The sequence below is a fragment of the Nematostella vectensis genome, chromosome 15, assembly GCF_932526225.1.
Source record: "Nematostella vectensis chromosome 15, jaNemVect1.1, whole genome shotgun sequence".
Lineage (NCBI taxonomy): Eukaryota > Metazoa > Cnidaria > Anthozoa > Actiniaria > Edwardsiidae > Nematostella > Nematostella vectensis.
Window position 1 is genome coordinate 2016706 of NC_064048.1, and position 12935 is coordinate 2029640.

Genomic DNA, 12935 nt, shown 5'->3' on the forward strand with positions numbered 1-12935 from the left:
TGCTTCAACCAATCTGCAAACCTGAAAACACATCTAAGGATTCACTCAGGACAGAAACCATACGAATGTGATTAATGTGGCAAGTGATTTTCCGAATCTCGAAACCTGAAAACACACTTAAGGATTTACTCAGAACAGAAACCATACGAATGTGGTAAATGTGGCAAGCACTTTGCCCAATCTGGATACCTGAAAACACATCTACAGTAATTATTCCCTCAATACAGAAACCATACAAATGTGCTGAACATCATAGAGGTATAACAGCAAAAGATCTCCCAGGACATGATGATAATGATGATGACCCCAGGTGATATACAGAAAAGTACGATAAAAGGAAACAGTCCACGTCAACAGGAACTTCGAGATATTTGAGTAGAAATTATTATAATACGTCCCTGGGACTTTTTAGTCAGTTCTGGCGTCTTAAATTGAGAAAGAATGTGAATTGTTGGGTGCACACTCTCGCACGCTTTTTATTTAAGCGGCAAAATAAACAGTTTGAAAAAGTGTTTTCATTTTTTCCGATGTGACGGGCGTAATTATTTTTGCGTCTATTTTAGCTCAATTTGTCACTCAGAAAGTCAAGTGGTTTCTCATTGCAAGTCGCCAATTTTTGTGAAATTCCTACAATTTAGATCTTAATTTTCATAAGGTTAATTATATTAGGGTTAAAAGTGTTCAGTGAATTTGAGCCAGCTAATTCTAAAAAAAAACTGTGTTAGATTATCAAGGCTATTGTTATTGTTGAAAAAACTGTCCTCACGCACTAGACACAAAGCGTGCACTGCACAGACATTGCCTAACAGGGGCGGCTCTACACCGACCTCCTAACAAACAGCGCGCACTGCACAGACATTGCCTAACAGAGGCGGCTCTAACCGATATCCTAACACACAGCGCGCACTGCACAGACATTGCCTAACAGGGGCGGCTCTAACCGATATCCTAACACACAGCGCGCACTGCACAGACATTGCCTAACAGGGGCGGCTCTAACCGATATCCTAACACACAGCGCGCACTGCACAGACATTGCCTAACAGGGGCGGCTCTAACCGATTTCCTAACAAACAGTGTGCACTGGCAGCTCTTATGGAAAAGACATCGTTCACCAGATACCGTGCACTGTACAGACATCAACAAAAATAGACAATAGTGTACTGTTGGACTATAGTAACGGGTCTAAGTAAGTGGTCCAACGACCGAGGTGCCAGGATTTTTTTCATACCCAGCTGCCTTGTTTCTGCTACTATGAACATTTGCTTGCAGACTTCTGGATTTTCTTTCAGGATAATCTCTTTTCTTTGCGTTTCAGATCTTTTTTTTTTAATTTTATTTGTTCTATTAGTACGTATTAGTAATTGCACTTTTAGTATCTTACTATAAGCATTTAACCTAATTAAAGATTAAAGATAAAGAAAAGTTTTGCGTTTTACGCACTGGGTGCACTTTACAGACATTGCCTGACAAAGGGGGCTTTCTACCGACTTCCTAGTACTAAGACGTTGTTTTCTAGGCACTACACAGACTACAGCAACAATAGACAGCACGCTCTATACATACTCCACCGAGCAGAAAGTGCGCACTGTAAGGCTTTACCAGGCAGACAGCGCACGCTGTACAGACTTAACCAGACAGACAGCGCACACTGTACAGACTTCACCAGACAGACAGCGCACACTGTACAGACTTCACCAGACAGACAGCGCACACTGTAAAGACTTCACCAGACAGACAGCGCACACTGTACAGACTCCACCAGACAGACAGCGCGCACTGTACAGACTCCACCAGACAGACAGCGCACACTGTACAGACTTCACGAGACAGACAGCGCACACTGTACAGACTTCACCAAGCAAACAGGGCGCACTGTACAGACTTCACCAGACAGATAGCGCACACTGTACAGACTTCACCAGACAGACAGTGCGCACTGTACAGACTTCACCAAACAGACAGTGCGCACTGTACAGACTTCACCAAACAGACAGTGCGCACTGTACAGACTTCACCAAACAGACAGTGCGCATTGTACAGACTTCACCAGACAGACAGCGCACACTGTACAGACTTACCAGACAGACAGCGCACACTGTACAGACGTCACCAGACAGACAGCGCACACTGTACAGACTTCACCAGACAGACAGCGCACACTGTACAGACTTCACCAGACAGACAGCGCGCACTGTACAGACTTCACCAGACAGACAGCGCGCACTGTACAGACCTCTTCAGACTGAAAACCCACTCTGTACAGACTTAACCAGACAGCGCACACTGTACAGACTTCACCAGTTAGACAGCGCGCACTGTACAGACTTCGCCAGACTGACAGCGCACACTATACAGACTTCACCGGACAGACAGCGCGAACTGTATCAAAATTGCGAGCTCAATAATTGATAGCAAGCTAATTGTCGAAATCCTCTTGACAACAGGTTTTAATATTTACCTGGCTTGTTATTATTACATAATAAATCTAGTACTCTAAATTTGAAACTTCTTTGAAAACTGATAAATAATGCAAATAACTAGGACCATGGGACCCGAGATAACCATATGCACCGTGGATATATCGAGTCCCTCGGAACACATGCTGGGTGCTGGTTTGCCAGTTTCAATGACGCTAACTTACCTTTCCTAGCCCGCAAGTGCACTTTTCGAAGGGCAGCTACTTATTAAAGGGCATGAAACTTATGAGTTTATGGTCCAAGGTTTACTTCCTGTGCACTTAAGCATTGATAAACTCTTGAACGTTGGGCAAACGAGAAAGACATCTGTATTTCCAAAAACAAAATCTGAACACACCAATAGTCGGCTTTGCTTACCAGAGTAATGAATACGGTCATTTTTAAGTCTACCCTGCAGATTCGAGTACAAGATTTTGGTGACGCAGAAAAGAAAAATGCGATAAACAGAGTTCCTTTTTTTGGTGGCAGGCTCCAAACTTCACTACCAAAGAGCCGCGAACCGGCGACAACGCGTTACATTTATTGGGTTTCTTAAACGTTCTACTTATCATTCCGTCACATTTATTTTAGAGCCTCGTTTTCATACAGAGGGGAACTGACTCCACCCTGCTCATACGACTAGATGAGTTCAACTCCGGTTGATCCCTTTGTTGGTACTAGAGGACGGTTAATTTAATTGGTTTTCTTAGTCGATGCGTCTGAATCGCGAAAGAGAAAATGAAGAAGAAACAGTAAAAGAAGAACTGGAGGAAGAATTTGAGTCCCAACCTCTTCGCCGGCGTGAGGTTTCCACAGGGGTCCCGTTGACATATTAGCCAAAAGAGCAAACCTTATTTGTGCTTCCTGTGTGTTTCACAAAAGAGATCAAAATGGCGGACGAGTCGCGTGGTGAGAAGGTTAGTATAATCTACTCCCTTTTACCATTTTTGAGTGATTCTGGGATAGTATTTGTGTTTGTCGTTTTCTCTGTGATTAAGTACCCTTGTACGAACCCTGCTGTTCTCGCTTTTGACAATCGCTCTCCTGTGAGTTTAGTTGGCTCGATTTCTTCCCAAGTGTGCCTCGAGTTCATTTTTGTTAGTTTGCCCAGCCTTTGTGAATCGCCCTTAAATACTGATATGCATCTGCCTTCGGCAGATGTTTTTTCCTACAGACACTAACACTCACACACACACACAACGGGTAAGTAAATTGAAAAAATTTACTTCGAAAAAAATACTTAGAAACAAACAGAAAACAATCTCCGCTATTTTTTTCCAAATTATCTCTGGTATCTAGCATTTGGACATGGACTGCTATGCTTTAAGATTTTTGCAAGCAAAGGTGGATTAATAATAAGTAAAACACCAAACAGTGCTTTGCCATCTCATCTCTCGTGTTTGTGCCTTACAGTAGTTGATGGATGCCTATTTTTAACAACAGGCATTATTTCCGATCTTACATAGCTCCTTTTCTTCCACGAAGTATCTTGCCGACCGTTCTACATCATCGCAATGCCTAGTTGCCAGAATACCTTCTGTATAATTTAAACTGTGTCATACCTGCCGCTTGGATTTTGAGATTCCGGCTCTCAGATCCATGTTATTTGTGCAGTTGAAGGGCAGATTCACGATTTCATTACTGCATATTTTATCATACAGTAGCCTCAATGTCTACCAAGTAATTGTGCAAAATTATTTCAGGTTGGATTTATTGCGCTGTATTTTCTCATGTTACATTTGCTAGCTGAAGGGACCCGAGACATGTGAGGCTTAAGATAAGAACTATGTGCTGCCCGCTTTAGACACTTAAAGTTTACTTTACGCCAGTCAGTGGTGCTGACTTAGTAATGTATGCGCGCGCAGAGATCTGCCTCGCTCGTGTTATCGAACCGCCATCTTGTTTTGGTCTTCAGTTACCCCGTTCCGGTTGTATAAAAGCCTTTGTTACTCGATCCGGTGTATAGTTTGTCCATTATATTTACTGGCGTGGTGGCAACGTCCTCAAGAACCCACTATATACCTTATCCCTGGATAGCAACTTCGTTCCCTTTCTCGTCGATGGCGTCTCCTGGGAGAAGAAAACCCAAACAACGTTGACGAGAGGTTTTCAAGACGATGGAGAATCGGTTCCAGCAGCCAAGCGCCTCACTGCCCAACCGAAAACCAACTTTCTGGAATTAATGCTTGGCCAAATTGCCAATTATTGTCCTGTGATTTCACGCAACACCATTGTAAAGAACTCCACATCTGTCGACTCAGTGCAGCACTGCATTCGCCAACACTATGGCTTTCAAGTGACTGGATCTCACTTCCTGGACTTCACCGACATCTATTTGGAGCCTAACGAAAGACCAGAAGACCTTTTCAAAGATTAAAGGCCTTTGTAGAGGACATTCTCCTCCAGAAAAATGGCATCTCCCACCATGGGGAATCTATGAAAGAAGACGAGGAACTAACAACAACCTAGGCTAGTACACCTAAGCCTACCCAAGCTTGTGAAACAGCGATACGGTACGGAGCTCTGATCCCGCACCCTGGCTTCAATTAAACCAGAAATTTCACAAGCATTCTCCTGACTATTGGATGAGATCCACGGCACAAAAGAAACCGAGGTCCTCAGCACACCCCGAGAAGCGCTGCCCCCGCCGCCAGGCCGGTCGGCCAAATAATCATTTTCTCAGCTCGTGCAGCTATCTACCAGACCAAGACCGCCGCTACATGGCTAAAGCGCAAAAAATCATAGGGATCATAGAAGAGGATCACGAACACCGAACTTGCGACTTCCCTCGCCCACCTTTGACAGAAGAAGAAGACGACGATGCCCAACATGTTCAGGGAGCATCCGCCGAACTTCGTGTCCAAACCCGACAGTCGCCTTACATGGACACCTTCTATGGCCATTACCCAGTCCGCATCACGATCGATAGCGGAGCTACAGGCAACTCTCTCTCTCTCTCCCTTGCCACAAAGCTCGGTGCCCAGTCTACCTCCCAGTCTGCCTACCAGGCAGTTGTCGGGGAGACCCGCTTCTCATTCGCACGAGGCCCACACAACTTCGCGTTTTAGGAGCTAGTTGTAGAGAATCTAGATGTGGAAGTTTTAGCAGGAACCCCATTCATGGAAACCAACGACGCCGTCCGACCTGCGAAAAGAGTCCTACTTGGAGACGGTCTATGGCTCCCCGTTGTACCCAAATAAGTCAGCACGTCGCGCTATGATCTTACTAGCTCCCTCCACCACTACAACGGTCTGGCCGGGCGAATTTATTGAGGTCGAGCTCCCCAGTGACGCATTGCCTGACTCAGAGTACGCCTTGGAGCCGCGGACAGACTCGCCTAGCACCCGTAACCTCAAAACTTCCCACATTTGGCCATTCCCTGCGATGGTGACAAGTGAAGCAGGCAGGATTTGTATCCCCAACCGTTCGAGCGAACCCCAATTGTTAAAGCGGAATGAACATTTCTGTCAAATAAACGAGGTGTTCACCCCCACTGTGGAGCAGTTCCAACAACAGTCACCGATACCCCCAGCCGAAACATCTAACGTCAGGCACTCCGCCAAAGTCCGCAAAGATCCAGATAACTTCTTACCACCTCAAGTTAAAGCCCAGTTTCATTCATTGCTAGATAAGTACGACAAGGTTTTCGACCCCAACATCCAAGGCTACAACGGCGCTGCAGACCCATTCGGAGCAAAGGTTAATATGGGCCTCGTGGAGCCACCTCAACGCAAAGGCCGCCTCCCACAGTATGCTAGGGGCAAACTTGTCGAGCTGCAACAAAAGTTTGACGAGCTTGAACAACTAGATGTCTCAAGCATCCAGAGGACATTGGCGTATCCGTGGAATATCTGAATCCATCCTTCTTAGTCCAGAAACCCAACGGGTGCTCGAGACTCGTCACAGACGTTCGCAAACGTAGGTCGATACAGCAAACCGCCTTCGCTAATACCGAACGTTGACACTGTATTGCGTCACATCTCCCAATGGAAGCACTTAATTGCCACCGGCTTGACAAGTGCGTAGCCACACCCTTCAAGGGGGTGCGCGTGTACGTAAGGTCTGCCATGGGAATCCCAGGTTCAGAGACAGCCCTTGAAGGAACTCATGTGCCGCGTATTAGGCGACCTTTTGGAAGAGGGTTTTGTAATGAAAATAGCGGATGGCCTGTTCTGCGGCGGCAATACACCTACCGAGCTACTAAACAACTGGCAAAGAGTCCATGATGTACTGTACAAGTGGAATCTTCGCTTATCTGCGGCCAAGACCGTGATTAACCGCCAATCCACCACAGCCTTAGGATGATCTGGGCACTCAATGAAGCAAAGAGCGCCCTAACCAAGAACCGCGCCATCACCAATCCTCGACCCGATGACCAGCTCTGGATAGTAACGGATGGTGCTGTCCGTAAGCCAGGAATTGGCGCGACCTTGTACGTCACCAGAGGCGAGAAGCTACACTTAGCGGGGTTTTTCAGCGCTAAGCTCCGTGGTGGTCAAGCTACATGGCTGCCATGCGAGGTCGAGGCCTTATCAATTGACGTAGCAACGGACCATTTCTGCCCATTCCTGATACAATCACATCACACGGCGTGCATACTCACAGACAATAAGCCTTGCGTACAGGCCTATGCAAAGCTATGCCGCGGCGAGTTCTCCCCCAGTCCCTGCGTTGCGACTTTCCTGTCCACAGCGAGTCGTTACCAAACATCTGTTGCTGGTGCCGCTATCCTACCATGGTATATCCCTTTGAGGCCACTAAATGAGAAATTTCATTTTTTTAATGCATCACATCCAAGCCTCATATGCTAAATTCAGTTCACTGTTTAAATGAAGTTGCATTAGGACTAGTAATATTAGATGCTAGAACTTCCCCAAACAGGTGCATAGCCAGGATTGTTAGTGTTGGGGGGGGGGGGGGGGTTCTATCAATAAAGTGTAAACAATTTCTCTTGGGTAAGGCTTCCTAGTTCGCAGTGTTTCTCAAGTTTATCTCAAGTCTTTTCTCTCACGGAAAACTCTTATCACAATTCTCACGGGAAAATCTTATCACAATTCACTATTTTGAGTTCCTAATCCATTGGACAAAGTGTCATTACCAGTCATGTCTGTCTGGAAGGATACCTCTGTTACCATGGAGTAAGCCCATGCTCTGTCAAAGTGAGTGGATTTCAATATATGAGTCAATTATAAAAACGTGATCATTTCGGTATATAAAAGGGAAATAATGTAAACAACCTTTTTTTTACTCCATCGACATTATGTTAAACGCCCGGATATGTTTGTAGTCTCATTCTGACTTCTAGCTTTCTTACAGTATGAAAATACAATTCGTTGCGGGCTTCAAACTCGCTGTTTTGACATTCTATCGGCAAAAGCGAAATAAAGGGAGACTTCAATACAGTATTAAAAGGTCTATAGTTTAATTTTTCACGAAAAAGTATTTTTTTCGCTAACATAGCTATCTTAATTCCCACATACATGCCTTTACACTGACAGTAGCCTTGGGCTAAGTGTGACAAAGCGGGACTATAAAAATTCACAGCGTAATTCACATTTCAGAATTACTTACAACATCAAAGACGACATTGGGATTGTTTTCATACCTTTCAAAAACTAATTACTGGAAACTCTTGCGATTTTCGCCTCGGCTCCTTTTCATTTGGAGAGACGAATTTCGCAGCTTTTCACGCCGTTCTGTAAATTCTTTCGCCTTTTCGTAAAATTTCCACAAAACCCTGAAGAAACCTTCCTCTTTTTGGATGGATTGATTTGTTCACTCAAAAACAGCGAATATATAAGACATTTTAACAGGTGCCCGGCACTTGTACGAAATGTAGACAACCATCTTTGTGTCTGTTTTGACCACCACTTCAACTTTGGCATTTCTAATGAGGCGGATGTGACGTCATTTGCAACCCAAGAATAGCGCGCGTTCGTCATTTTTATGGCGATTTTCGGTGGAATAGAAACCATTTATGTGTAAGTTAAAATTATAAGCCAATAGGAACTCAAGTAGATGGTACTTTAGGTAATCAAAACAACGATATATGACTTTGATATGGCATCTTGACGTCAAACTGAAGCTGGTACGCTGGTACGGAGTTTTAGTTTGGGCGATTGGTTATAAAAAACACGAACAAACGAGCCCTATAAAAGCACAACAATAAAACAAAAATAACTTTCTTATTTTCAAAATAAATCGTCGTCTAAAACCCATCTTGGCAGTGTTTTTTTTGGCTTTCTGTTTGTCGCCATTGGTTGTATTCGCCTTTGTTGTAAACTGTGAAGTTTTCCACTCATAGCTGTCAACCCACCCGCATAAGGTGGGTGTCACAAGATTTTGAGCCTCTTCAACCGCTTTTCTGATTACCTCGCTATCAATTAACGTAGTCTTATTATATATTTAAGAATGTTGGTGAAACAAATATAAATAAATGCATAGAAATGTATTAGATCAGATCAAGAGACCATGATATAAGAGAACGAATCCCCGTGGCCCATGATGCCGTCCAAGAAAGCTATTTTTAGATTGCGCGAGCTTGTCAATCATAGAATCCATATATGGTTCATCGCGCCCATTTTGTTATGGGCACCTCGCGAGCTAGTACATTTTCACAATTTTTTTCCCCTCTGCACTTCTTGACTTCGTTCGCTACTTTTTTTTATCATTTTAGCTGCTTCTCAGCTCATGATTACAATGCTATTCGTAGGGTGGTGTCCTGGTATCTGTTAAGTTATGTAGTTATCTAAATGTTATATAAATAATTAAAGACGTCGGGGAGACGGCGAATTTGAAGTTCATTCAAAATGCATCAGGCTGACTCCTAAAAAGTTCTTTTTCTCTTCAATATGGTGAGATGGCAAACCTAGGCATTCTCAGTCTATGTTATGTATTTAAATACAAGAAGGCCTTTATTTTTCTTTCATTTACAATATTTTTAGATGAACGAACTTCAATTCTTCACGCAAATGTTCAGAAATCATGTCACTCAAGAAACCCTTGTCACCGAAATATGATTTACTTCATTATAGAGACTTGAAATCTTTTATTTGTGGAATACCTGTCTTAATAACCACAATATCGGTGTGAATATAATGCTTTTAAGTTCTGAGTGAATCTTTTTCATTAAAAGGGAATTGGGGGAGAATTTTGTGTTGTAAACACATATTTATGATTGATTGTTGTTTTATAATTTGCGAATCAGCCGTTAAAATTTTTACTGGGGAAGTTGATCCCCGAGCCTAAAATGACGCACTTTATGCATTTCAATGTCCCAGAAACGGTTGATTGGATCCAGCGTACTCTATTTAAGATCATTTTCCCAGCGTTTGTAAAAAAGGACGGTTTTCGGTCAAAAAGATTTCCATAACATCCTTTGCCGGTTCACATAGCTCAAGATTTGATCGCGCGTAAGACTCATGTTGCTAGGAAACGTCAGGGCTAACCAATCAGAGGCGCATCTAATAATAGCTGCTTGTTCTAAAAATAGCTTTCACGGACGTCATCATTGGAACATACCCTAATACGGGGGATTCGTTCTCTTACATCATGGTCTCTTGATCAGATACTCAACCGTAAAGCTGACATTCGTAGTGCATCATAGCCTCCTTCGCAGGCGTATCGAAAGGGTTTTTATCGATTTCGGACTTTCTGTGGCGTGTTCAAGAAAGAGCGGGGTCCTGGGAGTGAGGAAGACCGTTTTCTATTGTCTCCCTCCCCTCGTCCGGCTTCTAGTTCTGGTTCAACTCGCCATTTCATAAAAATACTGAAAAAGTAATAAAATACTTACTCGAGATGCCTGCGGATGCAGCTAGCCTAATGTTTGGTTCTGGCTTGCTGGTCGCGTTGGTTTCACTGTAGTTGTGAGTTATTGCCTTCGATTTGGTGCAAAGCGGCGCAAAGTTTTGGTTCTGCCTTGCGCGCGAGACTTTTCGTGATTGTATAAAGCCAGAAACGTCTTCAGCTGTCGATCTCTTTTCGCGTGCTTGTGATGCACATTTCAAAAAGGAATGCACAGGCAACAGGAAGATATAACCAGGAGAATAGTCCAAAATAAGTAGATAACTGTAGCGACTGTAATGGTTTTGCGTTCTTTATTCTGGACTTGTAGTGACTCGAATACATTGCGATAGCGTCGTCCCAATCTTGTGGGTGGTTTGACGGCTCTTCCACTTCGTATTACTATTGTGCCAGCTTTGGGTGTTGGTTCGTTGGGGTATCGTCTACCTGGGCCTGTTCCTGTATTGTTCTTTGTTCTTGGTTTTAAACAGTCCGGGGCTTGAATATTCTTGTAGATGCACTCAGGGTTCGTCCACACTAACAAGGATTCAAAAGTATCCGGATTCGTTTCGCCGAAAAGGCATCACTTGCTTTGCATCCACACTATCGTTTTCGCATCGTGTTCGCCTGGATCCAGCCGTCCACACTAAAACGGATTCAAACGTTTGAAAACGCTGAAAGGTACAGGGTGACGTCAATTTTTATGATATGCGCATGCTCAAAGCGCCCCTGCGATATGACGCCATCGTTTCATTCTGATACGGATTCGACCGTCCACACTACGGACCAAAGTATACGGATTCATTTTGATTCACTTTTGACGGCATTTTTTAAAGTATCCGGGTTCGCTGGAGTCAGCGCGCGTGTTAGTGTGGACGGAAGGCCTAAACGTATCAAAATGTATACCGAATCCGTGTTAGTGTGGACGGCACCTCAGTCACTTCGCAGACCTGCTCCGTCTGGAGTAATGTCGTATTTGCGGAGGCCACGAACTGACGTGATATGTAACACAGGAAACCCACATACAATTGTCCTGCACACACAACAAGTAACCACCAATTATGATCTTGGTTCTTCGAGTCGTTCTCTGACAGTACCTGAGAGTACTTGTACAATGACGTCTTGCCCGGGTCTCAGGGGGTTTTGCGTTTCGATCGTGGTAGAATATCTTCCCTTGTTGTCTTACAAGAAGTCTGCTCATTGCTTCTTCATCTACAGCTTGTGGGGCGTTAGAGGGGCACAAAAGCGCTATGTTTGGATCATTTGGCGCGTTTATTTTGACTTTTGTTGTAGCATCTTGACTGGCTTTTCGATGCAGCCGTTGCTTTGTGGGTAGATGGTGGAGCTAGTGACCAGCCGAAAACCGTACTCTACCTCAAATTATTTGAACTCTCTGCTTGCGAAATGTGGGTCGTTGTCTGATCTCACTACTGTTTGAATTCCGTTGCTCACTATGAATACTTGTTTCGGCATTCCAATGATTTTACTAGCTTGTGATGCTGTGTGGCATAATATTGGTACAAATAAACGCAATTTTGAAAAGGTATGTTAAACGCCTCTGTGAAACAGAGTAGTTGCGCTGACATTTCGAGCGTTCAGACGCCCAGGAATTTCCAGAGGGGAGGGGGGGTAAATGTCCTTTTTCCTTAACAGTTACTGTATTTATCTTTTTCCAGGGGGTTTGAAATCCCAGAGGGGTGGGGGGTCCTAACTCCGCTCCCCTCAATAGGGGGGTATGGATATTTTCTGGAACTACACAAATATAGAGGACAAATAACTTCAAAGCGAAAAATAAAACATCCAATACCTACAACAAAGCTCAATTCAGATTGCCTTGCCCTTTCTCAACAAATATAGAATACTTTGAACTCAGTAGGTCCACAATTTGCTGGGTTATCTGAATAAATTAAGAATTTTCGGGCATTTAGTCAATTGAGGACCTTTTCGGGCTGTCGGGCATATAGCCACTGTGATTTCTATAAGAGCTTCTTAACATAAAAAGTACAAGAAAACCATCAGAAAAAACACCAAACATATTTGAATGTTAATCTTTTGAATAGGTCTTCTCAGAGTACCGAACACAAATGACAACACATAGCTTGACCACTAACCTCTCCTGTTTCAGGTACCCCCTCCCCCAACCAAAATTGGTACCCCCCTCCCCTCCCCCTAATTTATCACAAGATTTTGGATCTCCTGGGGTTGACAGCTATGTAAATGTAAACACAAGTAAATCAGCGAAATCAATCCAAGCTGAAATGATTTTCCAAAATAACTTGGTAGAAATTAAGGCTATGGTTAAATATGCAGTTATTAAAGCGCGAATCGGCCTTCAACTGCACAAATTACATGGACCTGAGGGCTGGAATCTCAAATTCAAGATGGCGGCCATGACACAGTTTTAAATTATGCAGAAGGATTCTGGTAACTAGGCATTGCGATGACGTAGGGCAGTAGAATAGACACTTCGTGTAAGAAAAAGGCCTGTGTAAGGTCGCAATGAGTACACTAAAAAAAGAGAAAAAAACAGTATATAACTTTACCTTTAGAACAAAAATAATAAAGATCTGAACCGCAAGAGGAAAAGAGATAATTCTGAAAGGAAATCCAGAAGTCTGCACGCAAATGATCATAGTAGCAGAAACAAGGCAGCTAAGGATGAAAGAGTCCCTCGGACCACTCACTTAGGCCCGT